The sequence below is a fragment of the Sceloporus undulatus genome, chromosome 4 (genome assembly GCF_019175285.1).
Source record: "Sceloporus undulatus isolate JIND9_A2432 ecotype Alabama chromosome 4, SceUnd_v1.1, whole genome shotgun sequence".
In the NCBI taxonomy this organism is placed as follows: domain Eukaryota; kingdom Metazoa; phylum Chordata; class Lepidosauria; order Squamata; family Phrynosomatidae; genus Sceloporus; species Sceloporus undulatus.
The window spans coordinates 156,456,639-156,476,276 of record NC_056525.1 but is presented as its reverse complement, the minus strand read 5'-3'; the positions used below and the strand labels follow the sequence as shown (position 1 = coordinate 156,476,276).

Genomic DNA, 19,638 nt, shown 5'->3' with positions numbered 1-19,638 from the left:
CAGAATAATATTTAAAACAACACCACACACACACATAAACCCACTATTTTTTTCCATGTTCTGGAAACTGATTCATCTGCCTATTCCTAACTAAGAGGTGAAACAGACCAACCCGAAGGGTCAGCTCCAAGTTGTCCCTGACAAAGCTGGATTGGGACCGCAGCAACCATATGTTGTGGCCCCAATGCAAAGATCTGCTCCTATTTGGGGCAGATTGAAGCCACCCCATCACTGTTTCAGCTGACTTCCAGCCAGCTTGGGAGCATGTGGCATCTAAATGCCATGCCCCCAAGTCACCCCAAAGCCACCCGGTATGTAATCTCCAGCTCAACTTCCAGGCAACTTGGGGGCTTTACATATGTAAACACCCTGCCCACAAGCTGGCTTGAAGCCAGCTGAAGCTGCTGGTGTTTTCTGGCCCTAAAGTTAACCAGATCCTAGCAATTTCTTACAGAAAAGACTAAAAAGATTTTCACATCGGCCCTTACCATGGATTGTGTGCCACTAAAGTGCCGGTAAAACATCCCTGGAGTGTGAGGGCATGAAAGCTGGTCGCGCTTCTGAAACATCAGTGAAGTGTCCTCTCACCTCTCTCGTTATTGAATCATTCACAGAACAGCCATTTTCTATTAATGGGAACTTTGCCTTAATAGAAAATGGCTGCTCTGCACACTATTCAAGGGTGGTATAGGTGAGGGAAAGCTTTACTGATATTTCAGAAGCACAACTGGCTTTCACACCCTTGTGGTTTAGGAATGTTTTACCAGCACTTTTCTGGTGCTTAACCCACGGTAAGCATCGGTGTGAAAATCTTCACTGTTGGATGTGAATGAGAAGCCAAACATGACTAGTGATATGAGATATCTTTGTTCCTGTTTCATGACCCATGCTGAATTATAGCTTCTATCTTGTGCAAAGAGAAAATGTCCACCAAGAGAGACAGCTGTGTCAGTTTCGACATTTAAATTCTTCCTCACACACTGCAGGCCCTGGGAGTCTATTTCAGTGGAAGGTAAATCTGGGAGAATGGGTTCCAGCCTCAAATACTGCTCTGTTTCCCTCTCACCAGTCATACAGGGAGTCACTAAGGGACTGTCTGAGATAGTGAGATCGCAGAGCTTTGTTCACACATAATACTCTTCACTCTGACACTGCGAGTAATATTCACTCCTGGTATATATGCATGCATGCATTCCATATCCCTTCCACACTTTCAGTTTTTAATAGATTATTGTCTAATGTGGAAATACATCTTATGTGATGTAAGGCTTTCTACACTGAAAGTGGTGCCCTCAATTTTTCCCAAAAGGATGTAGAAAAATACTGCAAGTGTGCAAGCAGTGGAGTCATAAACTCCTGACACATTGGACCAAGACAAGTGGAAACTACTTTGAATTCCCAAGGCAATTAAAACCTTTCAGAAAAGCAGGGCAGCTCTTTAGGGATTAGGCAAAGGTTATCAATATTGACATGTGTAGTAAAATTTGATCTCTTGATTAATGTGAACCTTCCGAAGACCTGAGCTGCATAGGATAGTAAGCATAATGCTCCCCTCTGCCATATTTTTTCATTTATGTTATAAGATGAATCTAACCATGCAATCAATTTCTATTAACATTTATCTTCCCACCCATCCCCCTTCAAAAACAAAACTAAATAAAACTTTACTTTTGGTACTTTGTGTGCATGCATTTTTTTTTTTTGAAAGGATAGCAATTGAACTTAAAAAAATAAACCCTAGCTAACTGAGGAGAATTCAGACTTGTTCTTCCTTACAGAAGAACCAATTAAATCAATAGCCCTAAATTAGTCACAACTACATACATCTCATGTATTTTAGTGGCTTTTCTTTATGTAAGAATAAGTCCAAATCCAGCTCTTGCGCATCACCATATAACAAGTGGCTTTTTAAAAGTCTTTGAATGCTCATTAGTGCACTGCCACAGGCTTTAAATGAGTCTTTGGGTTCTGCAGTTGTTTTGAAAGCCAGGTGTTTACAAGCATCAGCGTACAAAAAGAATTTCTTCAGAAGGATTCTTTTAATGTGCATCAGCATGTGTATCAGCTCACAGCAACAGGGTTGAAAACAAGTGTGTGGGCAGTGTCCTTTCAAGTTATAAAAGATGGCAGCAAATGAGAGGAACAAGGCTGAAAAAATGCAAAGAATTATTATAAGAGTGGAAGTTAGGATGGCCTTCTTCCTCCCCGCCCTTGGAAAGGGGATTTTATTGCACCCTTGAACATGTCAGATTCAACAATGCAAATGGAGCATTGTGTTTGATGTGTTAATATTAGGATCCATGTCACAAGAAAAAAAAATAGATAAAGATTGTGACAGGACAGTACTAAAAATCTATTATATAAACCATTTATCTTATTTATTTGAACTATTTTTATATCTAAAATTAATAAAAAGGTTATTGGTCATTGCAATTTAGAAAAACACAAATGAAGGAAGAGGGAACTATAAACATGTTCTACCCATTTAAGCTTGATTTACTTCTTGACTAGATATGTCATATTTCCTTTAACACAAGCTAGTATCCTCTCTTCTCTGGGTAATACTGAAACTGTGTAACCTTTTTGGATTTTTTGTGTTCCTGCTGTTTCTCAAGCAAAATCTTTCTTACTATATGTATTTATTTATTTGGGGGAGGTATTGGGGTTATTACAAAACTAGACGTTAGTTTTCTGTAACACATTTGCATTAGAAAAACCCTTGTAGAGCTGACATGAAGCACCCCTTGAGTTTCTATATTCTCTCCTCATTAGAAGCTACTCTAAAATGCATGACTGAGAATTAAAATGAATGTATGTTTCCAATGTTATTTTCTTTTTTAAATTATTCATTTCATCTTGGACAGACTTAGAACCAAAAGGGTGTGAGAAAAGCCCAATCAATGCAGTATACAGTTTGTGTACCCCATTTCAGCCTTCTACAGATTTCTGGGCTTCTTTATGTGTGGTTCGGTGGGGAATCAGCAATGTGAAGCCCTCCAGATATTTTAGGACTGTACCTTGTAGCAGTTCTCACCAGTGGCTATGACAGCTGAGAGTTGCAGTGCAATGTCCAAACAGTAGCCCTCCAGATGTCATTTGACTGTAACTCCCAGTTGTCCTAGCTGCTGGCGAAGAACAGGGAGTTGCAGTCCTACACCAACCAGAGGGCCACTCTGTCCACTCTTGGCTTATAGCAATAGCATGTACATTTTTATACTACTTATCAGTGCACTTAAGCATTCCTTAAGCAGTTTACAGTGTGTAAGCTAACTGCCCCACAAAAGCTGGGTACTAATTTTAGTGACCCATGAAAGGATGCAAGGCTGAGTGGGATTGAATTTACAACCTTGTGGCTATGAACAGCTGCAGTATCGGAATTTAATCACTGTGCCACGAGGACTCCATACTTACAACATAAGTATACTGATAACATAAGACGTGATAAAGATTGTTTGTTGATTGCTGTTTAAAGATGAACACTTCAGTATTCAGCAGATAGAAAGAATTAGCCTTTCATTTCTTATGTTTCCTTGGGAATCTGGTGGATTGAACACTAGGGACACCAAACTAAATCTTGAAATCCTTTGATGCTTTTATGGGGCCTTGGTAGAACAAGGGTTAGAGACTTGCAGTGTGAGCAGAATCTAGAAGGTTAGGGTAGATGTGCGCATAGATCTCCATGAGTCGGTTTGTTTGTTTAACACATTCAGTCCACAGCTATTAATCAGCAAGAAACAATGAAGGAAAGGGAAAGAGGAAGGGAACAAATTAAAATATAATGGTAAAACACGTTTAAAACACTGAAAATCAAATTAGATCTCGTCAACCAAAAAAAAAAAAAAAGAGAGAGAGAGAGAGAAGGAGAGAGAGAAGAGAAGCAACTCTAGGAATGGGGGGGACCCTGAAATATTTGTAGGGAAAATGGTCAAAAATGAATTATTGAATGTGGCAATATTCCTTTTTGGGAAACATTGTTTGTAAAAAATGCATGTGCCTTTTTGCATAGAAAATTGTAACATTCAGGCACAGAAAGTAATATTTCCTGTGTATAAAGCAACATTTCTGGGCAGCACACAAGTTTTTTTACACAGAAGACAACATTTCTCACAGAGAAAATGGAAAATTGTGGCTGTAGATTTCACAAATTATCTCAATATTTTTGATGTTACTAACTGTTAAAAACCTACCAAACAAAAATTATGATGATATAATTCTACAATAACTGAAAGTGTGTGTTGGGGGTGGGTGGGCCAATCAGCATTCCCTCTTCCATCTAGCCCTATATGTATCCTTGTGCATGACATGTATATCCTTTTGTATGTCACTTGGGGTGACCACCGAAAGTACAGAGACTGTAACAGTCATGATTGGCACGCATGCTGTTGTTGAGAGGAAGGTTAGAGCATCATTCACTTCTTCAGCATTTGAAGGATCTCTGACTCTGTGTCTCTCTCTCTCTCTCTCTCTCTCTCGCGCGCACACACACACACACAAACTGCCAAGAACTACTTAAAGATGAGGAAATTTAGCATATTATGGACAATTCAATGGCAAGGATTTTAACAGTATGTGATGGCATAAGAAATAAATAGATATTGACAGTAGCATCCCTGGGGGGGGAGTGTTGCAGGCCGCATTGGGTGACACCCAGAAGGGGGTGACTCATATGGTCTGTGCCCCCATAAGTCCCACTCTTCACACTAATGTTTAAATTCCACCTAGTCATTAGGACAGACCTGCACAAAGTATGGCCTGGGAGCTGCAAGTGGCCCACTGAAGGATTTGGACAGCCCATGAATATGTGGGATGACTTCAAGGCTCTTTCACAGCTCGGCCTCCTCTTGAGGGGGAGGGCCATGTGGAGAAGGATGATGAATTAATACTTGCCCTGAAAGGCTCATTGGCTGCTCGGCTTTCTCCAGAGGACAAGTATGGGTGGAGGAGGAGGAAGAGGGGCAAACATTTGCCCATCAAGACTCCTCCTTTGCTCGGTCTTCTCCCAAGGAGAAGTCTAGCTGGAGTAGGAGAAGGACAGGCAAGGCTCCTCTACCACTCTGTCTTTGGAGATTTTAAGCAGAGGAAAGCCATATGTTGGGAGTGCTTTGATTGTGTATACTTGCATGACAGGGGTTAGACTGGATGACCCTTGTGGTCTCTTCCAATGCTAAGATTCTGTGACTCCATGATTCTGTGACTAGACTCTGTGGGCAAAAAGGGGCCCTGGAACTGATTCACAGGGAGCCACTGAATTTGGTTTGTACATGCCAACTGCAGTGCAAAATGAAGTGCAAAGATAGTGTAAAATATGTGCAGTACCACACATTAAAACAGGTGTCCTTGAAGAAACATTTGGTGGAAAATAAGTGTCACCAACAAATGTCATAAGAAGTTAATGTTGTTGATGGTTAACATTGACCTATTTTTGATCTACTTTTGACTGATCAATTAGCCACCTTTGGTCTCATATTGGGAGAAAGATGGGATATAAATTAAGTAAATAAGAAACATACTGGATGATGATGATGATGATGATGATGATGATGATGATGATGATGATGATGATGATGAAAACAACGTTTGATGGTGTTTACTATAAAGCAGTGCACAGGAATGAATTCTGTATTTTTTTTAATTTACTGCCAACTTGAAAACCCTATTTGAAGGAACCATGTATCTTTGGGGGGGGGGGGGGTTGCAGGCTTAATAGTTTTTTTCCTGCTTACAAATGTGCCATACAGAACATAATCCCCTTCCACCCAACAATAGATAATTACCATCAAGAAGATGTGCCAGTCACTATTTTGGTTAGACTGGAACTCAAGTGTCCCTGTCCATGCTTATAAAAGAACCTATGAAGTCCCCCAGCTCTCAAATCTTTGCATGTAGTGAAAGAGGCTCTCTCCATCTGTTTTAATTAATCAGCCATAACCCATTCAGAACACTGATGCATCTTGGAAAAAGCATCCTTGCTGGAGCGTGTTACCTTTTGAAATCATTAGATGGCTTTCCACCATGCGTAATCCACCTTGCAAATTACAACCTCAGCTGCAGCAGCACATCTATTAATCTAGTAGAGATGACATTCCCAAGTGGCACTGGTGCCTTTCGCAACTCCCTGGCGACCCACCAATCCTCCTGGTGCTCTCTGTACATGTAGGGAGTGTGCCGTGTAATAATCAGGTCAACGATCATCCCACAGCTCAGGGGACATGACAGAAATCTATGGCAGCAACCACCAGCTTATAGATCCGAGCACATTTTTTCAGATCTCTTCCTCCTCCCCCCCTTTAAGTAACAGAGCTTTTGTACTCTTTCACTTACTCAGGTCCCTCCCGAGGATTCCAGCTTATCTTTCCTTCTCTCTCCTTTTTTTTTCTAGACAGTGAGGAGTTCAACGTCAACAGCAAAGGACAGCCCAGGATGCCTCACTACCTGGAGGGTGCTGATTGAAAACTTAGATTGCCCTCCAAATAAACGGCTGATTGTGAGACCTTGCTTCCTTCTGTTAGCTTTGTCAAAAGAGAGGATTTTCAATTAAGGTAAGTGCTGCGTTATCTGGTTGACTGCATCACTCTGAATTTTCTGCATTGAAAGTTCTAAATGAGTAAACTGACATTCTGCACTGCAGCAGCTCTGTCAGTTTGTGGTGTGAGAAGAAGAAAAAGAAGGGGAGGGCTAGATCAGGCTTACTTTAAGGGGAGGTATTCCAGAATAGAATTGTTGTCTTGGGAGAACGTTTGTTTGTTATTACCTGTAAAAGTGCAAACTCTTCCAGGAACTACTGGATGCTGCATGAAATCTCACTAAGCTGCTTAGATTATCGATGGAAATATGTGTGTGTAGGCAGAGAGATGTGTATGTGATGTGTAAAAGGCACATTATTATTAATATTATTTCCATTAGAGAACCTCACTAGCCTCATAGTCAAAGCCTTTCAAAATTTCACCTCAGGGACAAGCAGCGGTGATTCAGATGCATGTGGGGAATATTCATCAGCATTCTGGAATGGAAATGAGACTAATAAAAAGCTGACTTTTATCTAAAATGTGTATATGTCAGGATGGGGGGGGGGGGGGAAATGTTAAACACAGCATCTTCTGACACAATTTCTTCTTCCAAGATTAGTGGCTGAATTGCAATGGAGGGGGGGGTGGTGGAAATTGGTTCTGATGCAGCTGGGAAATGAAATCTATAGTTGTCAGCAGTAATAAACTGTGACGTGAATAGTCATTTTGATTAAAAGGTCGGGAATAGATAGAACAAAGGAAGCCTGGTGGTGTGTTAAGAGAGTGAACTAAGCTGACGGTCGGGATGTTTTATTTGAGAAAGGGGCAAGGCAGGTGAAAGCAGCGTGTCTGGAAAGATTAGTGATCTTTTGACTAAAAGTCTTCAGATGCTTACATCTGAAACTGCTGCTGGACAGCCAGTCTAATCGTGGCATGAATGGCAAATTCCAAGATGGGCTGATTTGAGTCTTCTCAGTCTCAGTTGCTTTAAAAGTTGGATTGAAAACTGGTAAAGTGGCACACCATTTAAAAGTTTGTCACACTGTGAGCACATGTGTGTGCTACAGCCATTTACCTTTCTCTTGCCCTTAAGATGCATTCATTCACAAAGGACCATTTGTGTGTAGAGGAGGGGGATGGCCTGTCATAAAACAAGGAAAATCTTTCTGTATGCTCAGTGGAACTAGAACCAATATTACATAATACTTCACCACTCTCAATTTAATGCCTTTGCCAGCCTAATTAAAACATAGTAACAATACATAGAAACAAGAGCCAAAGCACATTCCATTTATATAATGCATTGCATGTTTTTAGAGTGTGTCACATATATTACCTCTGTCATTTTTACAACTGTCTTCTAAAGCAGTGGTACCCAAAGTGATGAAGCATAAACAGCTGGTCTGCAGCATGTTTCCAGGAAAGAAACGGTTGTAGCCAAGGGCACAATTATTGTACTGATTAAAAAAAAAAATCCCTCAGATCAGATAGCCTGAGGAGCACTGCTCTAAGGAATGCCACCATATAGGCTTTCTCATAGCATGAGAGAAAATGAAGTGAAGGGTGTTAAAGGAAAGGGAGAGATATAGTTTGACTTACGATCACCTTGTGAGTTTGTGGCAGAAGTAAGACTTAAAAGAAAGACTATCTGACTAACTGTTTACACTCTTAGCCACAATGCTATAGCAAGTACCTGCATGGTTTATTTATCCGTTTTTTCCCTCTTTCAAGATTCCTTTTAAAGAAAATCCCAAAGGAATCTGGTAAAAATATAGTTAGTCCCTCTGTACCATCTTGTACACAATGTTTTCATTTATACTTTCCTCTCTCTCTTAAGGATAGGTGAAAAATTACCTCCCCACCAACTGTCAGATGAATATATTACATTGCCTATCATATTACGTTGCCTATCATGTGATGTTGTCTTATTCCAGATTAGGATGTTTGCTCATCTGGCCAGCTAGTATCTCCTCTGATTTGTAGCATCTCACATCATCTTTCCTATCAGTTGTTACCTGAGCTTTTACTGGAGATTCCTGATCTTTAAAACTTCAAACTGGACTTGAGACATGCAGATGGTGTGCTTTGCAACATTCCTGTGAACCTTCCTATAAAAATCTGGCATATAATGTTTAACTGTAGAGCTATGTAGGAAATCTCCTGTCAAGGTTTTGGTGTGTGTAGTTTACCAAATCCTTATCTTCATGATCCAACACAGCTCTAGATCTAAAAAAAAAAAAGCTAAACATTGTTTTTGAAATTTGACCACCAATGTGCAACTGACATACCATGTGCAAAACCCCCACAGTACATATTCCTAAAATGTGTAGAAACATGCTTTTTTAAAATAGGGCATCCATCCATTAATTTGTTGCTATGTGCCTTCAAGGCGCTTTTAACTTGTTGCGACCATAAGGCGAACCTATCATAGGGTTTTGTTGGTATGTTTCTCCAGAAGGGGTTTGCCATTGCCATCCTCTGAGGCTGAGAGAGTGTGACTCACCCAAGGTCAGCCAGTGGGTTTTCATGGCCGACCTGGGATTTGAACCTTGGTCTTCCAAGGTCCTATGATGATGATGATGATGATGATGATGATGATGATGATTATGCTTTATTTATATAGCACTCTAACCACTACACCACACTGATCCTCATATCTGTTATTTAATACCATTAAATAATGCACACCAAAATATATGTGGATTTTTTAAAAAAAAAATCCACACGGAAAAAAAGAACTTGAAAAGGAAGAAGTCCACAAAAATAGACTTGACAGATCTGTCAAGCTCTGTTGACTCTCACACTGAAAACAGATTAAAAGGACTTAATTTGGGTTGGATCATATCCTACATGTATATGGATTGTCTTAAATATTTTCCATAATATATAGACTGCCTGTCTATTTCTGATCTGCATAAGAAAAGAAAGGTGAAACCAATTGGGAGAACAGCAGCTTTCTCCATACTGCTAAGCATGCTCTCATAGCACTTTTTCTCTCTCTTCCTGAATGGGAAAAATGTGTTTGGCAATAGGCATGTTTTGATGACCATCTCCCCTCAGGACAAGAATGGAAGTGGTACAAGGGCATACGGAGTTGCACAGAGAAAGCCACTACTCTCCTGATTGGGTTTGCCTATCTTTTCTCATGAGGTAAGGTCCTGAAGTAAGGTTGGGGAAGTGGTGGCTTAGCGGTTAAGATGCAAATTTTGATGACTGGGAGATTGGAAGATTGGCAGTTTGAGGCCTGAGTGCTGCATGATGGGGTGAGCTCCTGTCAACTAATCCCAGCTTCTGCCACCCTAGCAGTTTGAAAGTATGCAAATGCAAGTAGATAAATAGGTACCACTTTGGTGGGAAGATATTTATTTTATTTAGAGTATTTATACCCTGCTCTTCAGCCACAAAGGCTGTCAGAGTGGCTTACAAATGGTTAATCAGATGGTTCTCTGCCCTCAGGCTTACAATCTAAAAAGACATTACAGAGAAGGAGAAGGGAATGACAGCAGTCTAGCAGTTCTTCTCTCCCTCTGAGACCTGGACCATGGCAGATGAACTGGAGGGAGGGGAATGCTTCTTTATCTAGTCCAGGCCCAATGGGCCTGCATCTCTCCCTCGAGGCCGGATGGCACCAGATGGACTGGTGGGATGGCTCTAAAAATGGCTTTCAGTGCAGTCATGCTGGCCACATGACCACAGGAGTTGTCTTTGGACAATGCTGACTCTTTGGCTTAGTAACACAGATAAGCAACACCCCCCTATAGTTGGTTACAACTAGACATTCATGTCAACAGACTACCTTTACCTTTAAGGTCCTGAGAGGACTGAACTTTTAAATGCTGTGTGATAGATTTTATGGTTTGTATATAGTTTTTAATTTTATAAATTGTATAAAACATTAAAACTTCTTAATGTTTTTAGATTGTGTTTGATTTGTATTGTTAGCTGCCTTGAGTCTCTACACTGGGAGAAAGATGGGATATAAAATAAACAAATAAATAAAATATTCAGAATTATCTGTGCCTGTGATTGTATGAGAAACATTTGTTATCAGCATAGTGAAACCATGGGGAATCACAGGTGTGCACTTTAAAATAATGTTCAGAATCCTGATGGTCACATATGCAGCTGTTAGTTGTGCTACACATTTGGAGTAACTGTATTGAATAATATGGAATAGACTCACACAGCTGATGGCATCAGGAATAGAATCCTGTATGAGGAACCATTGTAGATATATAATAATGCACCTAAAACAGTGTATCAGTGTTGCATTGCTCATTTACCACTGCCTCTGTCAAATGCACATTGTGCACTGAGATGATAACTATGAACACTGACTTATATGGTGCACTACAATAGTATTCAGTAGAACACTATCATAACTCCACCAGTGATATTTAGGATCTCAGCCGAAGTGTTAGAAGTAATAATGATACCCTGAACAAGTACGGGGTATGCACAGCTTTCCTCTCCCTGGCCCAATAATGTAAGACAGTGTAAAACTCATCCCTTGCACAGTGTTAAAAAATTAGTTTTACCCATGATGGTATTTGTGATAGTGTGTGCCTGATGGAGGGGGCACACTGCTGCTTATATTAATGCATGAGATGGTATGGGGTGAATTGCTGTTTTATACTTCAAACAAGAGCCCCACACTGCTCAACTCAGCATGCTGAAGTACTGCTTGAAAGGAGTCTATTCATTCTTCCTGATTGACAAAGAAATTACTTGAAAGGGGAGAGGTGTGCATGATGTAAACCACAAGGCTGCCCTATCTCTCTCTCTCTTTGTAATGTGCAGTTTAATTTCTCTTCTCATCTCCTGATATCATAACACTGAAGTCAAAACTATATGCTACTTCCAGGACCAGATATACCAGTGACTGGGATAGATGAGCAGAATGATGCTGTTGCTTGCATTTATTTCCTGTTTGCTTCCCATAGTCAGTTAGCTGATCATGCTGGACTAGACAGGCCTAGCATAGAATTTTTTTGTGTTCTCTATTCATAATAATAATGAACAGAGGAAAATACACACCTGTTGACTCTGCATGATTCTCCAGGTTTTATTCCTTCAGAAAAAAGCAGAACTGGATTTCCAACTGTTTCAGAGGGGATTGCATTTTTTGGGCAAGCTATGCAATCTCAAAATAGTTGATCTCTCCCCCAGCCCCAGTTCTACTGTGGTTGTCCATTTATACTGTAGAAGCTTTCTGATGTTCTTCAAGGGAAGGCACACATCATCAAAAATAACTGTGATAAAACGTAGGTGATGCAATAAGCTTATAAGAGGAAGAAATGGATTTGGTCTGGAAAAGCTGTGCTCAGTGATCAAGCTTCCTGGATGTGTTCAGTCACATTTTTTTTCAAGTATGATACTATGAGTTCCATGTCAACAGTAGTTAGTATAACAGTGCCTAATATTATAATAATGAATCGCAGTGCTGCACTTAGGGTTCCTAAAAGTACTAATTGTCTGTATTGGTTTCAGATAAACAATACTGTTAAGGGATATATCTGTCTTCCCTTCTCCATAATATTCACACTTCTTAGGATGCTGATAGTTTGCTAAAACGGGTTGAGTAATCCTGATTTAGCTATCTGCAATGATTCAGGCTGCATAAATAAACATTTTTTCAGCATAATTAGGATATATTAATATTAATATATATATTAGTATACATGAATCAAATTTTTCCTTTCACTTAAGTTACTCAATAGAATAATTCATTGATTAAAAGGAAGCGTCAACAGTAAATATTAGCCAGATGAATTACCTGGCCATAATGCATGAGGTATAAGATCTCCTTCCCAGCTTTCTGCAACCTAAGGCACACTAATTATATTACGCCTCCAGTATAATAGTAAACATCTCTTTAATGCTGCATGGAAGTTTCAGAATCAAAGGAATGTGAAGCATCACACTTGAGGTGGTGAGGGAGTCATCATACTTGAGGTTTGACATAATTTGGTTTTGTGAGGGAGTCATCCATATAGCCTCGAGAATGAGTGTCTAAGAGCACATGATGCTAACTGTGTCATTTACAATTACATCACTGTTTTAGTTTTTAATTTCATTATACACACATAGACAGGTAGGTGGTTTATAGGGAGGTAGCAAGCAGGAAAGGGAAGTTTATCTCTCCTCTCCTCTGCCTTAATTACATTAACCTCCTGTACGTTTCATGACATTTTAGCAGTTTTTGCTTGTGACCTGAAGTGTATATATAACCATGAAGTGTACAGAAGCCCTCTACAGTTATAAGTTTGGCAGCCCTATTTTACTGAGATTATAGGAATCATTTCACAAGCTATTTATGAATCTAATCTCACACCTCATATTTTGGAGAGTTAGGCAAGCAAGCTTGGAGCACTTGACTTAAATATTGTTTTGCCTATTAAAGCAACATATAAAATACGAGCATGCACCTCTCAACCTTCCCAATGTTTTGCAGCTAGGAAAGCTGCAGGTGAGTCAGAATGTGCCAAACCCTGAGAAAAAGAGAGAGAGAGAGAGAGAATGCTGCCTAAGATAATGCAATATCTCCCTTATGCCCTTTGTGCTATGCCTTTTTTTTAAAGAAGAAAAACATATCAGGCCTATGTGATTAATGGTGGGAAAAGGACTAGATTGACTTTTATGCTAAGTAAGCTATAGAGCTGGGGCCTAATTTCCCTAGAGCTGTTGTAGTCTAATTGCTGGAGAGCACATCTCCTTTTCCCTTTGGGCTATTTTAAATTTTTTATAACAACACCATTTTAAATGTGCTCACTGTGAACAGTTGCCTTGCTCTTTTATCCCATAACCTGGGGACACAAATAGTTCTGTCTTCTGTGGTTTTCCATATGGTCAATTCATTTATCATATTCTGCAAAACTTGATCTTTATTATTAATTAGCTGTCCATCTTGCACTTAACTGAGTGAAAGGAAATTTTAATTAAGAATGTACAAGTTCCACTTTAAAAAGCTCTGTTGTCTATTTCATTTTTCTGGAGTCCTCAGCAGTTAACATTTATGTAAAGTATATTATCCAAGGAAAAGGTAATTCAGTTCTTCCAGGATAATGGAGGGACCAAACACTGTTAGTTGAGTAAACAGGATGGCCACAACTTTAATGCATAATACAGGGATCTTGAATCAATCATAAATAATTCATAATACAGTTGTAAATAAATCATAATGCCATCATATATCAATATTAATGCTGTCATAAATCAGTCATTGTCAATATATGTATATTCAGTTTGAGGGGACATGGGACCATATGGTTCCAGACTTAGCCAGTTGTTCAGCTTTGACCTGCTCTTGTCTATTAAATCCCTGAGTAGAGCTTGTACCTCCTATCAGTACAGTTAAGGCCAACTGGGAAGGTGGAACGGTGTGCTGCATCTGCTCTGACTGGAGGTTACCCTTTCCTTTGGCTCTATTATCCCCTATAAGGTCCTGCTACTTCCACTCTATATACCATGCCTGATGTCCACTCTTCCTTCTGGTAACCACCAGTTGTGAGAAAGCAGTTTGTGTGTAGTAGAATTTGATACAGATACATCCAGGTACCATATGCATGGATATACTAAAAGACGGTAACAACAACTAAGCATTAATACAAGATAGTTAGCAATACACAAAACAGATAGACAGCAGCTAAGAAGCAAATGCAAAAAAACCATGATTAACATACATCCTGAAATCCAATACCGCAGGGAAGGCAACAAACAAACAAACAAACTCCAGTAACATGGGGAAATTCCCTCCAGGCCCCCAAAGGTGATCAGCCAAAGCCTAGGAATATGGTGCAAGCACAAGAGTGCAACAAAGGGTGGCAGAGTAGATGGGACATGTGGATGTCCAAACCAACAATGTCTGGCAACCACATGTGCAGACATACATCAGCTTGCCAGCTCTCACAGCCAATCTCGTGGGATCTCCAAGTCCTACAACATTTGAGCAAAATTTCACAATCTCACAATGGTTGTTGCTATTGTGAGACTTTCCCCTCATTATTCCAAACAGCCACTTGGAGTAGAGACAAGATCCCGGTGCTACCCCTCTTGAAGTCCTGGCACAAATTCATTCCTCTGACAGGCATTGGGTAAGTCTTGCACCGGGTCAAAGAAGGAGCAGACACTGTTAGATGTTTTATCAAAATGGCCACAACTTTAATGCACATTATATGGGTCTTACACCAATCATTATTTTATCATAAATCAATTATAATGCAGCCATAAATCAATCATAAGGCCATTACAAATCAATCATAATGCCATCTTAAATCAATCATTGTCAATACAGTATATGTAAATTTAGGTTGAGGGGACACAGAGCCCACTGGTTTCATACTTAGCCAATTGTTCAGTGGGGCTTCTACCTACTCCTGTCCATTAAATCCCTGAGAAAGGCTTGCACCCCAGCCAATCAATGCAATTAAGGCCACTGAAGCATCTGAAGCAGTGTCCTATATTTGCCCTGACTACAGATTATCCCCTTCCATTGGCTCAGGCTATCCCCCTTCAGTCCCCTCCCTCCACTTTATATCATACCTGATGCCCCCTCTTCTTTCCAATAACTGCCAAGTATGCACAAATTACACTAAAAGAGCTTTACTGTCAAGTCATTTTTTCTGGACTTCTCAGCAGTTAACCATGTAAAGTAGATTATCCAAGTAAAAATTCCCTGGGCAGCTTCTTTTTCCCCTCCACATCTGCCCCCCCCCCCACACATCTAGGCCCCTGATGTTGTTGAAATGTAGTCAAGGATGTGACCATTAATGCATGTTGTAGTCTTAAAGCAATACAAACAGGATATCATGTGTATGTGGCTGGTTCACTGTATTCAGTAGTACAGGGCTGATTGGAAAGTGAATAAATCTCGCACAAAAAAGAAGACTGGGAAATCAGTGAGATGACAGCAGATAGTTTGATGTGAATGGGTTAAAATACTTGCAAGGGGGAAGAACGTTAAAGAATACAGAGCAATATTCATTTTGCTGCTAAAAATCCAGTACCTGGGTGAATGTGCAGCAAACTTTGTGAAAGAAAGCAATTTCAGAAGCCTTTTCTATTTTTCCAAATTGTAATTTTAAAAATAATATTAGCAGTAATAGTCACACATAAGTTGCATATAAACTGCAGAATTAATGCAGTTTGACACCACTTTAACTGTTATGGCTCAATGCTATGGAATTCTGGGATTTATAGTTTTGTGAGATATTTAGTCTTCTCTGTCAGAGCACTCTGGTAAAACAACAAACTACAAGCCAAATGATTCCATAGGATGTAAAGTGGTGTCAAATTGTGTTAATTCTGTAGCATAGATACACCCATATAGACATAAATGTATTAATGTTTCCCTGAAATTCCTTTTCATGACTAGAGGCTGTTTATGTATTCTATATGCAATGCTTTCTCCTCCAAGTAATAAATCTATTAAGATGAATATTCCTATTATATTTATATTTATAGCCCAGTTTTTTCCAGTTTGGGATCTGGGACAACTTTCAACAGTCAAAACAAACATTGCTAAAAATGTGTAGCGTATAAAAGTTTAAAATGTTATTAAACCCTCCCTCCCTCCCTCTCTATATAATTAAAAACATAAACCATTAATGGAAGTAACAAATAGAAATTCTAGCACATTATGTAAGACCTATTCCCCCCAAAGGAATGAGTGCTCAAATACTTGCTGAAACAAAAAGGTCTCCACTTGCCTGTAGAAAGATAGCAGGAAAAGTACTAGTCTAACCTGTCTGGGAAGGGAGCTCCAGTGTCTGGGAGCAGTCACCAGGAAGGTCCTCTGTTCTATTCTTGCCAGATGTGTCTGTCAAGCTCCTGGGAAAGAGACAAAGACCTTGCCTAAATATCTCAAAACATAGATAGATTCATATGAAAGGATACAGTCTTTCAGATAAGCTGGACCTGAGCCATATAGGCTCACAATTTGAACTGTTCCAGAAAATGGACTGCCAGCCACAGGAGCATTTCCAACAAGGGAATCACATGCTATCTATCCTAGGGCAGAAATAGGCTGTATAGGAATGGCTTGACACCACACTTTAGAATGCCTGATCAGGACTGTGGCAATTGCACACTGTGGCCCTGATCTGGCTTTTTTCCTGCACAAAAAGAGCAGCAAAATGTCACTCCTTTTTGCACCAGAAAAAGGGTGGTTTTTCTAGGCAGCAGTGCCTTTTAATTGCTGCTGTGGCATGCGGTCTATGAATGCCATGCCTCCAGAGAGCTGCAATGTTGCCTGTTGTCTGGGTGGCTGGCAGATGTGATGCTGGCTTCAGGGTGGCATTGGGGCATACATCATCTGTACACCACACCCCCATGCCACCAGGATGCCAGCGTATTGTGTCGGTCTGTACCAGCTCCTAGTTAATAATTTGGCTGTAGCTCTTTGGACCAGATAAAGTTTCTACAACAGCTGCATGCAGAGCATGTTAAAATAAATCAAACAGGATGTAACTAATGTATGTGTCATCATGGCTAGATCCAACATTCCTAGGAATGGACATAGCTAGTGAACAAGATATTTATGCGACATGCACTCCTAGCCACCACTGATACCTGAAATCTCACAATATACCCAAGCTGAATATCTGCTATTCCAGGGGAAGTTTAATGCCATCCAGAAAGGCTAAATCCATATTCCCTGATCTGCTTTTTGAATGATCAGGAGTATCTCTGTCTTGTCTAAATTAAGTTTCAATTTTCTCTTCCTCATCTACTCCATTACTGATGACACCCAACACAGCATCCTTGCAATAAGGTGAAAATGAGTAATAAACTTGGGTGCCATCCACATATTGATAGCACCAAACCCTAAAACAGTTTCCTCACATGGTTTCATGTATCTCTTAAATAGCATGTGGAGCAAAACCATGCTGTGATGACACATGCCACAGGACAGTGGTTAAGGAGCCTACCAGCACCTTTCTCTGGGATCACCTCTCCAGAATAGAGCCACTGTAAAATAACTACTACTACTACTACTACTAGTAGTAGTCTCTTATCCCTGGCATAATTTTTGAAAGTACAAATTGTTTCACATATATTATAACTCTATTTCTTACAAGGCAACACACACAAATACAGACACAATACACAAACATACACAATACAATAATATACAACACAAGATAGAACAGGGAGAGGCACCATGAAGAATGTGTGTGTCCCACCTCACATCCTTTCTTTCTGCAGCCCCTACTGTTTCTGGGGGACATCACCAGCAAAGATGTTTGATGGTTGCATGAAATGTGATAGAGCGGTAGAAGGATGAATTAGAGAGTGGATGCTTTTAAAGTATGTTTTTTTTTTAATGTAATGTCTCCTTTTGCCCAAAGACTGGACTTCACTCAATATCCATCTTCCATTCCATAGAGACATTCCACAAAATTGATTCTGCACTATATTTGCCTCCATCAGAGTACCTACCAGCACTATTTAATCATTTCTTATTATAGTAGCTAACACTATCTTGTCTAAACTGTGAAAGAATGAGCATTTGATTGGCTTCAGAAATATTGCCAGAGTGAATTATCTACCATAACACAATCTTGTGTGCCTACCTGCCATTCTTTTTAATGTAGAAAACCCAGGCATATCATGCACACAATGATACACATGACATGGACCAGTCAGGTAAGAAGTAACCTTGCCAAGCCATTTAGAAAACAAATATAACACAGACAGCCATCTAAGCAGTTGCAATAGTTCAATTTGAAAAGAAAAAAAAGGGGGGAAAAGAGGATTTAAAATATATCTTCACAATCTCTCTCTCTTTAGATGAACTATTTCTTTTTCCTATGCTTGTTATTTAAACTCATCATTTTCAAGCATCCTGAAATTCCCCAAAGCATTATCTTCTGACAAACAATGAGGTTTTTTTGGTTTTCTTTTCTCTCTCTCTCTCTCTCTCTCTCTCTTTTTTAGCACAAATGCTATGGAAAGGTCATTTATTTTAATCAACTCCCTTATCTCTGTAAAAGCTGGATGACATTTTTTGGCCTACTTCTGACCAATGAGCATGCATATTTTAAATCAGAAAGTGACACACTTGAGTGTCTTTTGGAACATCACCTTTACAGAACAGAGCAATCTGCAAAGATATGGCCTAATTCAGAGGAAATACAAAGTTCATCTAATTGCCATGGGTTTATGATGAGCTGTGGATGCTAGCATTTCATTCACTTCAGTCCTTTACTACAATCCCCGGCCCCTGCATCTCAATGGACAGCTTTACACAGTCTGCATTTTTAGACTTATGAACTTGTAAACTGTGATGTGCAAATCCAGCCAAATGTCAGCTTTTTCATTCCTTTCAACAGATGGGAGGGGATGTCATTCAATATAATAAAGTGTCTGTTGTAGATACTGAAGGTCCCAGCTTCAGTTTCTACCATCTTGATTTGGTGGATATCAAATGGGATGAGAAAAGGATTTTTTATCCAAGATAATGAAAAGTCATTACCAGAACAATAGACAATATTTGGCTAGATGGCATGAAATAGACTCATATATTAGATCTGAGACTGAGACAATATTTTCCTCCCTCCAGTACAAGATGATGATGATGATGATGATGATGATGATGATGATGATCCCATATTTTTCCTCCTTCAGGACTTCAGTTGGGTTACAAAACAGATACAGCTAAAGAATTTACATCATGCAAAAATTAACAAAATAATTAAACTATCTGTAAAATGGAAAGTAGTTAAAACCAGTACCATTCTACAGGGAACTATGACTGGGACCATCCAGGGCACATCCTTCTTTTGTATCTTGGGGGTTATGGGATACAACTATTCACTGTGACTGGGAATGGGAAGGACAGCTATAAAGAAACTAGACAAGATAATAAAGAGTAAAGATATACACTTGTCCCTCCATACTCACTAGGGTTAGGGGCACAAGACCCCCGTGAATATGGAAAAACCACAAATAACAAAAACACCATGTTTTTACCTGAGAGGTCACATTTCTAGGAATCTCTAAGTCCTCCAGTGGAACTCTGTGGTCACCGTTGAACAGACACTGACCATAGAACTGCACTAAAGGAGTAACCCATCCCTTCTTATGGTTTTAGTTGACCTAATTGATTTTAGTATGAATTTTTTAATGTATT

The 19,638-nt window shown here is 39.6% G+C and overlaps 1 protein-coding gene across 8 annotated transcripts in view; it reads left to right on the top strand.

Moving 5' to 3' along the window:
* CDH12 (cadherin 12) overlaps nucleotides 1-19,638 on the top strand; it is a 788,808-nt gene that overhangs the window by 444,696 nt on the left and 324,474 nt on the right. For 6 of the 8 annotated variants that reach the window (XM_042465300.1, XM_042465299.1, XM_042465302.1 and 3 more), the window contains one exon: nucleotides 6,380-6,539. The gene's annotated coding sequence lies outside the window, so the exon portion shown is untranslated. Of the gene's footprint in view, nucleotides 1-6,229; nucleotides 6,292-6,379; nucleotides 6,540-19,638 lie in introns of those variants that run through there. The other 2 variants (XM_042465307.1, XM_042465303.1) reach the window with 2 other exon arrangements.